Genomic DNA, 14,045 nt, shown 5'->3' on the forward strand with positions numbered 1-14,045 from the left:
CCCATCCCGGCTGATGACAGCCCCCCGCCCTGCCCTGACTGACCAACGACAGTCCCTACGAAACAACGATGACCTTGCCCTGCCCTGCCCAATGACAGCCTGTTCCATCTGACAGACAACAGCCCTGACTGACTGACGACCACCCCACCCTAACCATCAATAGCCCCACCCTATCCCACTCCGACCAATGACAGCCCTGCCCTGACCAACCAATGACAGCCCTGACCAACCAATGACAGGTCTGACCCACCCCACCGACAACACCCCCGCTCTGACCGACAGCAGCCCTACAGTGTTCCAACTGACGACAGCCCCGCCTGCCCCATCCAACAACAGCCTTGTCCCACCCTGACTAACCAACAACAGCCCCAATCGACTGACTGACAACAGCCCCTGCTCATCTGACTGACCATAGCCGCATACTACCCCTCCCAAATGACGACAGCCCCATCCCACCCCACCAGATGACAGACCCATCCCCATTTCCAGACCAATGACAGGCCTGCCCTGGCCCTCATAAATAAAAGGCCATCATGTCCAATACAGAAAAATCATAGAATCACACCCAGGAGGCAAACAATGTTGTGACATTGCAACAAAGAAACGTGTTTCCAGCTTGAAATCAGTCCAAATTAGACCCCTGTGCCACCTTGTTGAGGCCTGCATTTCAGGACTGCAGGTGTTCTTCTACTTTGAGCAGTGATTACATAGCTGATCTTAGTAGGTTTGTGCACATACCTGGTGGCACTGGTCCCCTTCCATCTAGTCATCCTTGTCATAAATAGTCTCCTTACAAATCAGAGCCCTTCCCATACCTCCTACTCACAATGGTGGTTCTCACATATCTTCAGAATTGCGGCAAGAGCAGATGATACATAAAATGACATGATCTAGATCACTGATGAGCATGATTGGTCCAGTCTATAAATAAAACAAGAACTTTGTTGATCTTTAGCAACTAATCAGAAGATTTTTTGTATTTCACTTTAAAATAAGGTGATGATTTTCCCATCTAACTACTACCTTAGTTTTCTGTTATGCTAGCCCATTCCTGGAACAGTCTCTCCTGTCCATGTAACTTACACTACTGTTACTTCTATTCATCATCACCTTGAATAACTTCTAAAACCACACCTGTTCAAAGGATCTAACCATAGTGCCCCCACATCATCCTGTGAGTCTTATTCTGAAGGGAGCTGGTCACCTCCCACTGAACTCCCACTGAAGGCATAACCAATCAGCAGATACACAGTGACTGTAGCTTTAATGACTACCATGGTTATAAATCACATCAGGGAGGTAAATCCTTGAGTAATAATAACCTTTACCAAGGCTGAAAGTCCCAGTGAATAGAACTGTGACTGTGTGTAAGAAGACCTGAAGTTTCCATGCCTGGATCTTTCAGTGACTTGTCACGTAACCTCTCTGTGCCACAGTTTCTGTCCATCTGTAAAATGGAGGTAATGGTAGTCAGTCACCTTTATGCTAACTGTTGTCATTGTCTGACATCATTACTGTGGGACATATATTGTGAATGACCAGAGGTTGATCATGTAAAGAAACCAGAGGCCCTGCCTCTTGATACTTGAAATTTTTAAGTTCTAGTAAATTGGATCTATCATGCTTTCTAGAGTGGTTCACTGGTGCCAACCACAGAGGAGACTGTCAAGAAGCAAGGCAGGGACCCCATACTTCTGGTATGTTCTATAATTAGGTTTCACCAACTCAGTAACAAGTGTGAACTCCTAAAGCACTATAACAGTCTTACCATGGAGACGACCCCCTTGGGCATTCCAGTCTATCTTGCCACCCAGGCAAGCTGGACTTAGTGATATATGGCCACTTTACACCAAAAACCACAGCAGTATTCAGGTTACTCCCAGTCGTAAAGGATCAGTTACTTACCCCAGGTCAATTTGCACCTTAGATCTCAACCAAAGACAAAGCTTGAAGCCAATCCTATAGTAAAATATCTAAGGATGTATTAACTAAGAAAAGAAATGAGAGAGTTATTACAAAGTTAAAGCAGGCAAGCATGGTTCTAAAAGGTGACCTTTGTAGTAATCTGTCAGCTCTGAATGTCTTTTAGGGTTTTAATCCTGGGGCTCTCTGCTTCTGTTTCATAGCTCCTGTGAGAGTCCAAACAGCAAAAGAGATGAAAAATTTTCTTGTCAGCTATTTTTATTTCCTTCTTCCAGAATTCAACCTGATGGGATGAGCTCTTTTTCACGTAGCTTCTCCATGGGCTCAGGGAGATAGTTAACAAAGGCTTTGTATTGTGATGTTTGACAGTGGCCCGTTTAGTTTTGATAGGCCTTCTTGATGGGAAGGAGATGATCTCTCCTGACCGGGTTCACAGTTTCAGAGCAAACATTTTTTACAGTTACAAATCAAAACTTAAATATTACCTTATAGCAGGTGATAAAGATATTATAAGTGAGATTAATGCATGCAGCACCTTACAAGCATTTCATAAAGTCAAAACACTAAACACATTGTTATAAGTCCAATACCCATCTTAACCATACTAACACATAGGTGAAACAGACTGATTCTCAGCAATGAATTTGTCAGTGCTCGGCTGAGGCCTATAGTCTTGGCAAGAGCTGGCACCTGGTCTGCCTGCATCACAGTGCCTATTTCAAACTTGTTATAATCTAATCAAACCACTCTTTTGAGCATTAAGGGCCAGATTTTTAAAGGTGTTGAGGCATTGCTCAGCTGAGTGGTGCAAAACCTAATCCCTAGGTAGCATGCTGCCTAGTAGAATTTTCAGCTCCAAATTAGGTAGCTCAGTACCACGTAGGCTTCTTATAGCAGAGGTCCCCAAACTGCAGGGTGTGCCCCCCCAGAGGGCTGTGGCGGGGCCTGAGCCTAGGCCAGAGCCCATGGGTGGCCAAGAGGGAGTGCAACCCAGTCCCACTCAGGCCTTGGAATGTGTGAGTCTACGATTGTCATTATCATCTCTGTTCTAGTCCTTCAGTTTGTCCAATTTGGGCCTTGTTCATCTAAGTCTTTGTATACGTTTCCTCGTTACATATTTCTTAATCTTTCTTCAGTCAGTGTTAAGCCCGTTAAGTATTTGCTTTAGGTAACTGTACAATATGCATGTGCAAGCTTCAATTTACAGAACTTTTGTCATTCTGTTTCTGTGTCATCCTGATCCTGGGTTTTCCCAGTAAAGGGGGTTTCTTGTCATTAAAGGTTTGTGTATTTTTTATCTAAAATCTTCCAAGCACAACATGTTACCTTTGTCCTATCAGCAATAACATCATGTTAAGCAAATCAGCAGTTCTTTGTAAAAGGAGAATTGGCTAAACAACACTCATGTTGACCTAAATGTTACCTCATCTAAACTCATTCACTATTGTATACACATAATTGTAATTATTACAGTGTAAATAACAAAGCTCTTCATCTTATCATTTAGCAATTCTTTATATTTCTATATTGTAATTCAGTACATGTGTATTATCATACCCTCTTCATCTGTTTGGGGCAGGAGGGTTAAAAGGCACTGTGACCCCCAAAATGCATGGGTGTTCAGGAACTCTTTTTCACTCAAAGTCCAGCCTTATGTTTGTGAATTGTTAGAAAAAGCTTCACTAGTAGTTTTCCTTGTGTTGCATTCTGATGGGAGCCTATATTTCAGAGTGCTGCCCCTTATCGTTGGCTGCAGAGTCTTACATATCAGGTGTTAGGCATACTCTGATCATGCATAAGGATTGGGTCCCTCTGGTGAGATATGCGTTCCCTTACTTACTTTAAAAATCCTTCTTTTGGGCCTCAGCTTGAGCTAAGCCTCCGAGCAGCTTGTTATCTGTGGGGCAGCATCAGAGCTCAGGCAGCTTTGACAAAACTGACTGATGGTAACTTAGGTTGGGGAACCTGGCGCCCAGAAAGGTTAGGTGGCGCCTGAGCTTTGGCTCTGAAAATAGCAGCGGCACCAACCTGATGGTTTTAGGTACCTATCTGCCTGTTTAGGCAACTAAATCCCTTTTAAAATCTGGTCCTACATATCTAGTTTGTTTGCTTGAGTTTTTTATTTGGTTTGTAAAGAAAAGGTGCCAGATTTGCAACCCTGGAAATGAAAGTCCTTATCCCCAGGATGGTGTATCACACGCAACAACTGAAGCACCCTACTACCCCTTGGGTAAACAGATCAATTCTACAGGCAGGAAGGAGGTAGTCAAAGATCATTTATTGCCTGCTCCTGCTCCCACAGAAGTCAGTGTAAGTTTTCCACTGACTTCAAGGGGAACAGGATAGGGCTCTGAATCCTTGGCTTTGCTGATGAGACTGCCAGCAAGGGAACCCATTACAAGAGTGGTTTTTATGAAGTAGACAACGATCCACTAGGAACAACACTGCAACAACCAACTACTTTCACTCAGGCCACAAAACAGTCATTTGATGGTAATGATTGTCAGCCAACCTAGATCAAATTAGAACCAATACTCGAGTGGTAAAAGGCTCTGTGTCACAACAACAATCCTCCGAGCCTGCCACTTTCCTAGTTTGTTTGTTATAAAATCCACTCCTCTATCATCAAGAAAGGCTGGGTTTTTTTGTTTTTTTTTTAATAAAAACAACACTAGCTGCTAGCTTTGTGCCACATAGAAAAACATATGTGCGCCCCATGCTGTCGCTGAGCCAGAAATTAAATAATTTACAGATTTCTTTTCTAAGAACTGGGTTGGCATCCGTCAGTGGTGCTGGGGCACAAACAAAGATGCTATGGTATGATAAGGCATTTTATAAACCTGAAGTGGCAGTTAAGCAAAACCGCTGTTTTCATCTCAGCTGCATTCAGAGCGTCAGGGATGGGGCAAATCAATAATTCCTAAATGGAAAAATACAAAATCAGTAGGGGAAAATAATCATTTTCAAACATCTAAAAGGGTACCCCCAAACAATGGAGGAAAAAAGCATACGTTAAAACCAAAATAAACCCAGGGGATGGGGATTTCATAAGCCTTTTGCTGATTTCATAAACTATTTTTATAGTTTTAAAATCTCACTTTACAATTTTTTTTAACTTTGTTGAACTTTTTAAAGCGCCAGATTCTAATACCTAAGCTCATGTTGAACAGAACCTTATTCCATGAGCGGCCCCCATTGATTGTCCAGTATGTGGTGTCAGGATTCATCAAATTATTAAATAGGAGACTCAACTATTTCCCAAAATAGACAAATGTCATGGCTGCAGGGCTAACTGCACCTGTGTCGCCTTTCTGGTCCCTCTGTGTGCACACCTTCAGGTGTTAGTCCTCATGCCTTTACTTGTCTGAAGGTGCAATTTTGCAATTCTCCCATTCATAGACAGCATCCTGGGCTACAGTATCATGTATATCAACCGCTTGTACCCTGAGGGTCCAACTGAGTTCAGGTACCTCCAGTTCTTCCCTTTGGGAGTCTGTGACAAGTGGAATACAGCATTCAGACAGCCTCCTTAAAACAAAAGTATTGTTTATTTTAGCAGTAAGAACAAAGTTTTTAGATAAATAGGATTTTAAATCAACAGCATACACACGTCTATCTTACCTAAAGGCTTACCATCCCCTGATGCTAACCTGGGCAGCGCTAGCTTCTTCAGATCCACCGTTGAGGTCCTGTTTCTCAGTCTGACTCCCCTGAATGATCACTGCATCTCTCTTTTTAACCCTGCCAAAGTTCTTTTGTTCTTCTGTGTTTGTGGGCCTTTTCTTGTTCTGGTGCAAACCAGTTTCATAGGCTTGCTGGAGAGTAGGCAAAATCTTCAAAGCTAATAATTTTGGTCTTGCCCCTTAACAACTCTTAAATGTTTGCTGAGAGCTGACTTATCCAGAGCCATTTTTTCCTGACTGCCTGGTTTTCTAGACAGAGTCCTGTTGAGTTAAATCAATATAGTCATACAGAAAACACCCCAATAACTAGGCCAACATATAATATTCATAAATCATTAGAGAGTTGCTCCAGATCCATCACTGCAAATATCAGTCCATAAAGTTTGGCTCATTAGCACCAATAGTTTAGGTCCACTTCTAGAACATACTCCACACAATAACAATATGACAACAAATCTCAGCCCAAATCTCAGGCAAAAGGGCAAAGATATCACACTTCTCTTCAGAGTAATATTTGGTTCATGTGCACTCAAGGAAAAACTCTGATTTCATACATATAGCTGAGGAATGTTTATATGACTTGGCCAGCAGTCAAGATGAGTCAGTATCCATTGGTACAATGTCCTGCAATTTAACTATGCTTCTTTCCCTCCCCACTGCTGCTTCACTGCAAGTGCGAGCTACTGATATCTTGGGGCCTGGTCCAAAGCCCACTGAAGAAATGTGAGTCATTCCATTGACTTCAATGGTCTTTAGATCAGGCCCTTCATTGAGTCTTATTATTACTAAATCTGGCCTGTGATGACAGATGTTTGACTACCTCACTTCACCTAAAAATCAGGAAGTATCTAACTGCCAATATTTCTTCAAGGAATTAATTCTGCCTGCAAAATTGCATCTGCAATTATTTGCTGGCACAAAATTGTGGGTGCAAATTTGGAAGCTAACTTTAAAGACCAGCTTTTTATTGTTAGCTAACATCTATTTTTCACATGGGACAGCTTCATTTTTCCCTTCTGTGGCATATATTGGAGATCGACATTAAGATGGTTGCCTGTATATCCTGTATATCCTCTGCACTTTTTTAAAATAAAGAAATGTGACTATGCAAAGCTTGTTCAGGTATAAAAACGTTGTACATTTCCAAGCTTCCAGGCATCAAAGTTATTCTAAAGTTACTTGCAGCTGCAGCCTTTTAAACAAACTTTCTTAGCCCTCCTGTTTTAGTGTTTTAATTCCTGCTGAGATGCTGATATGACAAATCTTATAAGATTATTGCAAACTTTCCCTTCCAGTTCTGAAATTCTTACAGGCTAAGAGAAGGTGCATTTTTGATGGAGCTAAATGCCCCACATTAGCTTATTCTAGTGACAGGTCAGACAGATAATGTCCACCGTTTGAGAAATCATAAACACTCCTGGCTCCTGCTTGCAGTATAATGTAGAACTAGACCCATAATGGATATAACACACTAGAGATCTCCAGGAGCAAACTGACATGTAAAAGGTGAGTCATTTTCTTTTTTGGTGAATATCCAGCAACAGCCAGCTTTGGAAGAGGAGGTGAACAGAACCATCGCAGACTTGACAAAGAACACAGTCCACTGGGACTAATTCTCCCTCAGCCAGTACAATGTTTGAGCCAGAACCATTCCTCCCTGATTTTGATATACAGTTAAAATCTCTACCATCCCCTCTAATTTTTTGGATGGGTTATGATAGGCACAGGCCTTAACATATCATAATCACAGGCCCCTACAATCTCAGCTCTGATGCTGACTCCCTCTATGGCTATGGCAAATTTGCTTAATCTGTGTCTCAGTTTCTCTATCTATAAAAAGGGGATAATATTGACTTTACTGTCTCATAGCAGTATGGTAAGGCTTAATTAGCTAATGTCAGTAAAGCAGTTTGAAGATATAAAGTGCTATGTGTTTATTATGATCTATGTAAGTATTAAGCAGACCAGAGGGATTATATGAAAGGGAAACAATTAGAAAAACAATTGGCCCTTCAGCAAATAAAGTACCTGTATTCTAAATCAATCATCTTCTCACAAAGAGTCAGCACCCAGGATAGTCCCGTGTTTTGAAGTAGTTTGATTCTGCTGTTAGTGTAATCTCATGCATATCACAGAACACTGGGGAAACTTAATAGTTTAAGGCTTTATTTTTTCTTCTGCAGCAAGTGTGTTCTCTCACCAAAACCAAAAAAAATAATAATAAAAAAACCCTTAGGTAGAAACACAACACTACAGATTACTAACTGTAAAAATAATATCTAATAATACTTAGCATTAACATAGTCCTTTCGCAATGAGGATCTCAAAGGGAAACTGAAGTGCTAAGAATGGAATTGACTGATCCAAAGTCACACACAACAAAATTGTGAACCCCTTTGTCAATGGATACGTCTTCACTGCAGAGTTAATGCAGATGATCAGCATCCAGGTCTGAGCACCCAAGTTAACCAAGTTGTGAACAGCCACACTGCAAAGCCACACTCGAGTTACTCTGTCCTCACTGGTGGCTGGCTCACCAAAGTGTGTGTGTCACTACGATTTCTGGGGCCTATTCCGTGGTTCTTTGTGAAGCATTAAGATGAGTTGAGTCTTTCCCAGGAAAATGTGGGCAAACTTGTCTGTCCTTCTGGGCACACAGGGAGAAGTGTGGGAAGGGATTGGAGGACTATCAGCACTTTGGTGGTTCAGCCTGCATCTTTACTACAAAGTGGGCAGGTTCCAGCCTAAGGCCTGGTCTACACTGCCGGTGAAATTCAGCGGCAGTCGACGGGAGTTATGCAAGCTACGTGTAACTCCCGTTGACTTTGTCATTTCCATTTAGCACGCCATCTCCACTGCGCTTCACTGACAGGAAATGCATACCTGTCGACGCAGTGCTATGCTTTTTGGGGAAGTGGTTTTATTATATCAACTTCCAGATCGATTAAGCGAGTCTTCACTTCTGCTCAGTCGATCCGGATAAGTCGATCTGATGATGGCAAATTTGCCGCCGTCAGTGTAGACATACCCTCAGTGAAAGCCACACTCAGGCTTTAGCCTATAGTCCCAGAGAAGATAGCTAACTTGGGGAAAAAGCACCACTGAACTTTTATCAGAGGTTTTTCTGTGTGGATGGAGGGAATTTAGGGGGAACACCCAAACAAAAGCCTGGGTTAACTCAGCACTGCAGACATACCCAGTGGGACTACTCCTGGGAGAAGCTGCTCACAAATGGGAATAAGGAGGACTGCCCACAAAGAGACAGTGGCAGTCAGAAACAGAATCCAGCTTTCCTGTCTCTCAGGCCCTGCTCTCTCCACTAGATTATGCCACACAGTACATATCAGACTAATTAAACTATTCTGTCTGGGGTATTATTTTTAGTATAAGAATGTTAGCACAGGTAAAGTATTATCATCTCATTTGACCCACTTTGCATTTCTTCATGGTTCTGTAACCCCTGCCACTTGCAAGGCAACACTTTTCTAACAAAAGCATTCTTCCGTGGTTCCATTCATGCATGGAACGCCAGTCACAAACTGATCTGGAAGGCCATTTCACCTTCCCCAAGACCTGCTTTTTCCATGATACCTACAAAAATGTATAGATTGAGGAACAGTTGGATATCCCTGAGGTGTTTATGCTCATTATTTAAAAAAATGTTGAAGTATTTAATTTGCATATAAATATTGTATAATTTGATTGTATCCCACTCCCTTACTCTTTGCATGCTGCTTGTCTTCTCAATATGTAAGTTCCTTGCAGCAGGGACCATTTCTGCCTCTGCCTGGTACAGCACCTAGCACAGTGGGGTGCCCAATCCAGGGACCTCTGGCACTATTGCAATACAAATAATAACCTAAAAAAAAAAAAAAAAAAAAAAAAAAGGATCCTGGATGATATGGATTCATTTACAATGTGTGATGGACCATCAACAAGAGTGTTATGCTCAACTGCTATGCTGTATGCCTATGCAGGTAATGTCATTTGATGTTCAAGATTTTATAAATAAAACTGATTTTCTTTATGATCATGACATTAACAAGGCTTGTCATCCTACTAGATAGTGATTCAAGTTTAGTTGCTGTCATCATTCTGCACACAAGATTCCTAATGAAGGTAAAATCAATGCCAGGTTATGGTCCCAAGTCTGAAAGATTAGACAAGGTCATAAGTCAGGGGCTTTCAGAAAACCACAGAATCATCTCTTTTTATTTTATTTTTTTAGCTAAACCATTGTTGGCATAAAGCTTTTTAAAAATTGTAGAATGGCCTGTTTTTACTTTATTGTTGTGTTTGAAAAGAATTTAATTAGGAAATTGTAGAGCTCATATTTCTGCTGCATTGAAATGTTTGAGTCTCGTGATTAACAGAACTGGCAATAGATAACAGTGTAAACAATCCTCACTAAATGTATTTTGATTAAATGAGTTTAGAGTGCACTTTCTTAAGACACATTTGGCCATGTTCAATATGGTGCTAGATGTACATGAGTGGAAAAATTGCAGCATTTTTCCAAGCAGGAGGCATGAGATTGCTACAAGCCATAGCCTCCACCACGGTATTAATTAGCATGTCTCACCACCCAGAGCTGTAATATTTGTAAATGAAATTCTAGAAAGCCATCAGCAAAGAACAGGGCGAGGAAGCCAAATGGAAAACTTGAACCAATAAAAAGGCTGAGCTAGCTAGAAGTGCAAGCTCAGCCTTTGAAGTCAGTTCAAGCACTGCATGCTTTAATTTTGGTGTAATCTTGTGATGAGGGGTACAAACAACTCAGAAACAGCTTTTGTAACTTTTGGCCCTCTTGTAGATGAATCAGTTTGTTGATGGTTACCAGTGATTGCACTGCCAACAAAGCTGTGGTCTTTATTATGTTAGATTTCAATAACTGGCTTCAGTGGAAGTTTTGGGTGCAGTGGGAGTGTGGTGTCATGCCCTGAACCGTGCTTTAATAGAGATTGAGCAGTTGAATTCGGAGGAAACTATATCTCAGTAACTTGGAAACCCAGATACTTCTTTATGTCTTTTTATTAGTAGTTTTCCTTTGCTTTTTTTATGTTGGCCTCAGCTGTAGAGCTGAGGTGGCACAGGATCTTGTGCTGCCCTGGCATTTCAATATGTGGATGGTGGATAAGCAATGGAAGGACCAGCTGGGTTACAAGCTGGGCATAGCTTTCTTAGGGTCTTCTATTGCCAGGTGCTGAGCAGCTCCTAAGATACCAATGAAGTCAGTGGGAACTCAGAGTGCTCAGCATGTGCAGGATCAGGCAGTCAGGCATTAAGAGGGCCCAGGAATGGTCTAAACACAAGTATCATTACTGAGAGATAAACACACTTCTTTCTTAGATCAAACGTCAGTGATTATTTCTCCAGCTTGAAAACAGTAACTCATTAGTCTCAAAGTCTGTGGCCAGCAGTTAGCCACCTGCTGTTAATTACTACTCAGTAAAACCTATGTGTCTATTTGGGAAGAAAGAATAAAGAGTGAGTTATTCTTCTCTAGTAGCTGTTTCACAAGGCAAACACACTTAAAGCAGGGGTGCATTTTCTTTCCCCAGGGGGTGATACATGAGTATAGAGTAGTAAAGGGGGAATAACTCTGGACCAAGCCTGTATTATATCTGCATCCTCTGATATGCAAATGGGTAAAGAACCAAACACTTTAACCAGATACCAAAGTTTAAACAGTGATACAGAAGAAAATGGGTGGAAAATTTATTAGGGGAATGTGGTGTACACTGAACTTAAACCCCCATTGACTGCAACATTGAAAGAGTTCACAGAATAAGACAATTTAATGTTTTGTAGATTTTAAATTTGAAAATATTTCCCAAGTGGCAACGTTTAAATTATCATAGATGTGGTTGGTTCAGGCATGAATGGTATTCAAACCCATGGGGATCTTTTGTTTACAAGAATAATGCCTGAACACTTGGCCACCACACTGATGGGAGAAAAAAATGCCTTTACATGCAAACAGGTAAAGATTACCAATGAAGACTGAACAATGGTTAGAGAGCTAATTGTTTAATAAATGCCCTTACTTAGCTTTGTGTATTTCAGATTAGAATTGTTTATATATCGACAGCCCAATCTCTTTATTTGCTTGACTTGACAGCCGCTGCGTTATGGTTTGCCATTGTGTGCTAGTGCATGCCTCAGGTATAACAAAGGTGGGTTTTTTTTACTTGTTTGTGCTATCGTTTGTTTCATTAAACTTTCTTGCTGAGAACAAGATCACCTTTCTTTGTTCAAGAATCCTTTTCTGAGAAGTGATAGTTCCTTTAAAAAAATTATTGTTAACAAAAGACCTTCAAACGCATATGGCACAAAGCGATAAGGTTCAAAATTGTTTTAAGACAGAAAAGAAATATCCCAAATTAAGAGTAATACTGTGCATTCCTCTTTTCTTTTGACATTTCAGAAATGAAAAGCTAAAATGAATACACATCATTCATCAGAATACTAAATAAGTACATGTTCTAAACAAATAATATGTGGAACAAGCAACAGAGTTGTCAACATATTTAATGTTTTTTTAAAAAAGTAAACTTTTAAAATTCAATAGTAGAAAAATAATAGCAAATCCAATATAATAAAACCAGTGTGCATTAGAGATGTTAAAAAGCTTGGCTAACTGATCATTTAAAATAGAAACAGGACCTCATATTTATATCTAGAATATCCATATCATGTTCTGACAAGCCCAGTAGACCTCTGCATATCCCTACATTTCTCTAGTATCTATGCAGTGTGGAAAATTATTATTTGGCACTAAAACAATTCAGTGTATTGTTTATTCATTTGTAGCTACGTTATTATATTACCAGTGCAAATTGCAGAGTATGAGTACATTTGTATGGAGGTGGAAAATGTATACTTTTGTGTGTCATATCAGTCCAATACATGGAATTTTGGTGCAAGGTTTGTCTGCATATTAAAGGAAAAATTACAAATGGAGTGCAGCAATTCTGTGTGGTTTCTAGTTTGGGAACTACAAACTTAAAATACTAGATATGGCTCTGTACCAACACAGCACATTCAAACAGCCTTGGATATAGGGGTTCAAAATACAGATTTGAATAGTAAATTTCCTTGATCCTGGGAGTGTTCTGAATCCGGTCATTAGAGAGAAGTGTGAACTGTGACTCAGATCTAAACCCAGGTCCAGATCTGGAATTTTAATGCAAGCCCATCTCTAAATATATTTACAGAAATTATCAAAACCACCAATATTCTGCAAACATTTTGATGACAAAGTTTAAAAACTCTAACCTTATCTTAGCTGTATTCTGAAATAATTTACAATTGTTAATGGAGAGCACTGCAATCAAAAGATAAAAAAAAAATTGACCAATAAACTATATAGCAGGGCAATTTTAAACAACTTGGTCAAGTTCATGCCTGGTGTAACTCCCCTTCCTTCCATGTATTTACAGCAGGGATGAATTTTGTCCCATTATTTAAAATTGGATACAAAAATTATTTCAGGCATTTTATTCATAATGGGGTGAAATCTGGAAGCATTTACTCTGGTTTCAATCAATTTTTACCCAAGCAAAACTCCCATTGCAATCAATAGTTTGAGTAAAAACTAAGGACTAGATTGTGTCTGCCCTTCTAAAATTTGCAAAGTGGGAAGGACACCAAGAATCTTTCTCCTGCCTCACCTTGCACATGTGTGTACACTGGTTGTTGTTGTATAAGGAGAAGGGTTTGTAGATGTCATTTTCCCTTTTGGCAGCCAGGGTGCTAGACTGCAGGAAGCTGAGGGCTGCAGTCAGCACTAGCCTCTGGTTTCAGAATTTGATAGTTAAATACAAGTTCTCCATGCCTTAATAAGAACAACACAGCCTCAAACACATGGACTATAAGATTGTTCCCAGCTGGTAGCCTCTCAAGCAAGGTCACCCCACATACATCAGGATGTAGGAAAGACAATGGCCAGCAGCACTGACTGGATACACAGGGAAGATCATTCTGCTTCCTTTTAAAGGTTGGTGCAGTGGCCGATCTCAGCCTGCATATCAGTGGATTTATGCCTTAATATCACAGAATGCAGGAGAGAAGAGTTTAAAGGAAGCAACAGGAAGTCAATCTGTGTGCACAGGGCTGGAATGCTAGCTGCAGTTGCAACATCTCTGTAAATTCTGTAAATAATCCTTTTAATAAAGAGCCAGTTTAGCTTTGGAAACATGGATTCCTCTCCTGTTATTACTCAGCATATGGTATATGAAACATTGGCCATTCTTCCCACAGTTTGATAGCTTGTGTCACACACTGGCAGGTTTGAAGGCTGAGAGGTATATATAGTGCCCAATCCTGAAGTCGTTATTCAGTCAAAACTCCTATTGAAATTAAGGGGAATTTTGAATGAATAACTTAATGGCTGGGCTTTCAAAAATAAACTGTCCACTCTAGTCTAAGAATACAATT

This window comes from Emydura macquarii, unplaced genomic scaffold (genome assembly GCF_026122565.2).
Source record: "Emydura macquarii macquarii isolate MOO-44397 ecotype Brisbane River unplaced genomic scaffold, CSIRO-AGI_Emac_v2 contig_383, whole genome shotgun sequence".
Classification (NCBI taxonomy): Eukaryota; Metazoa; Chordata; order Testudines; family Chelidae; genus Emydura; species Emydura macquarii.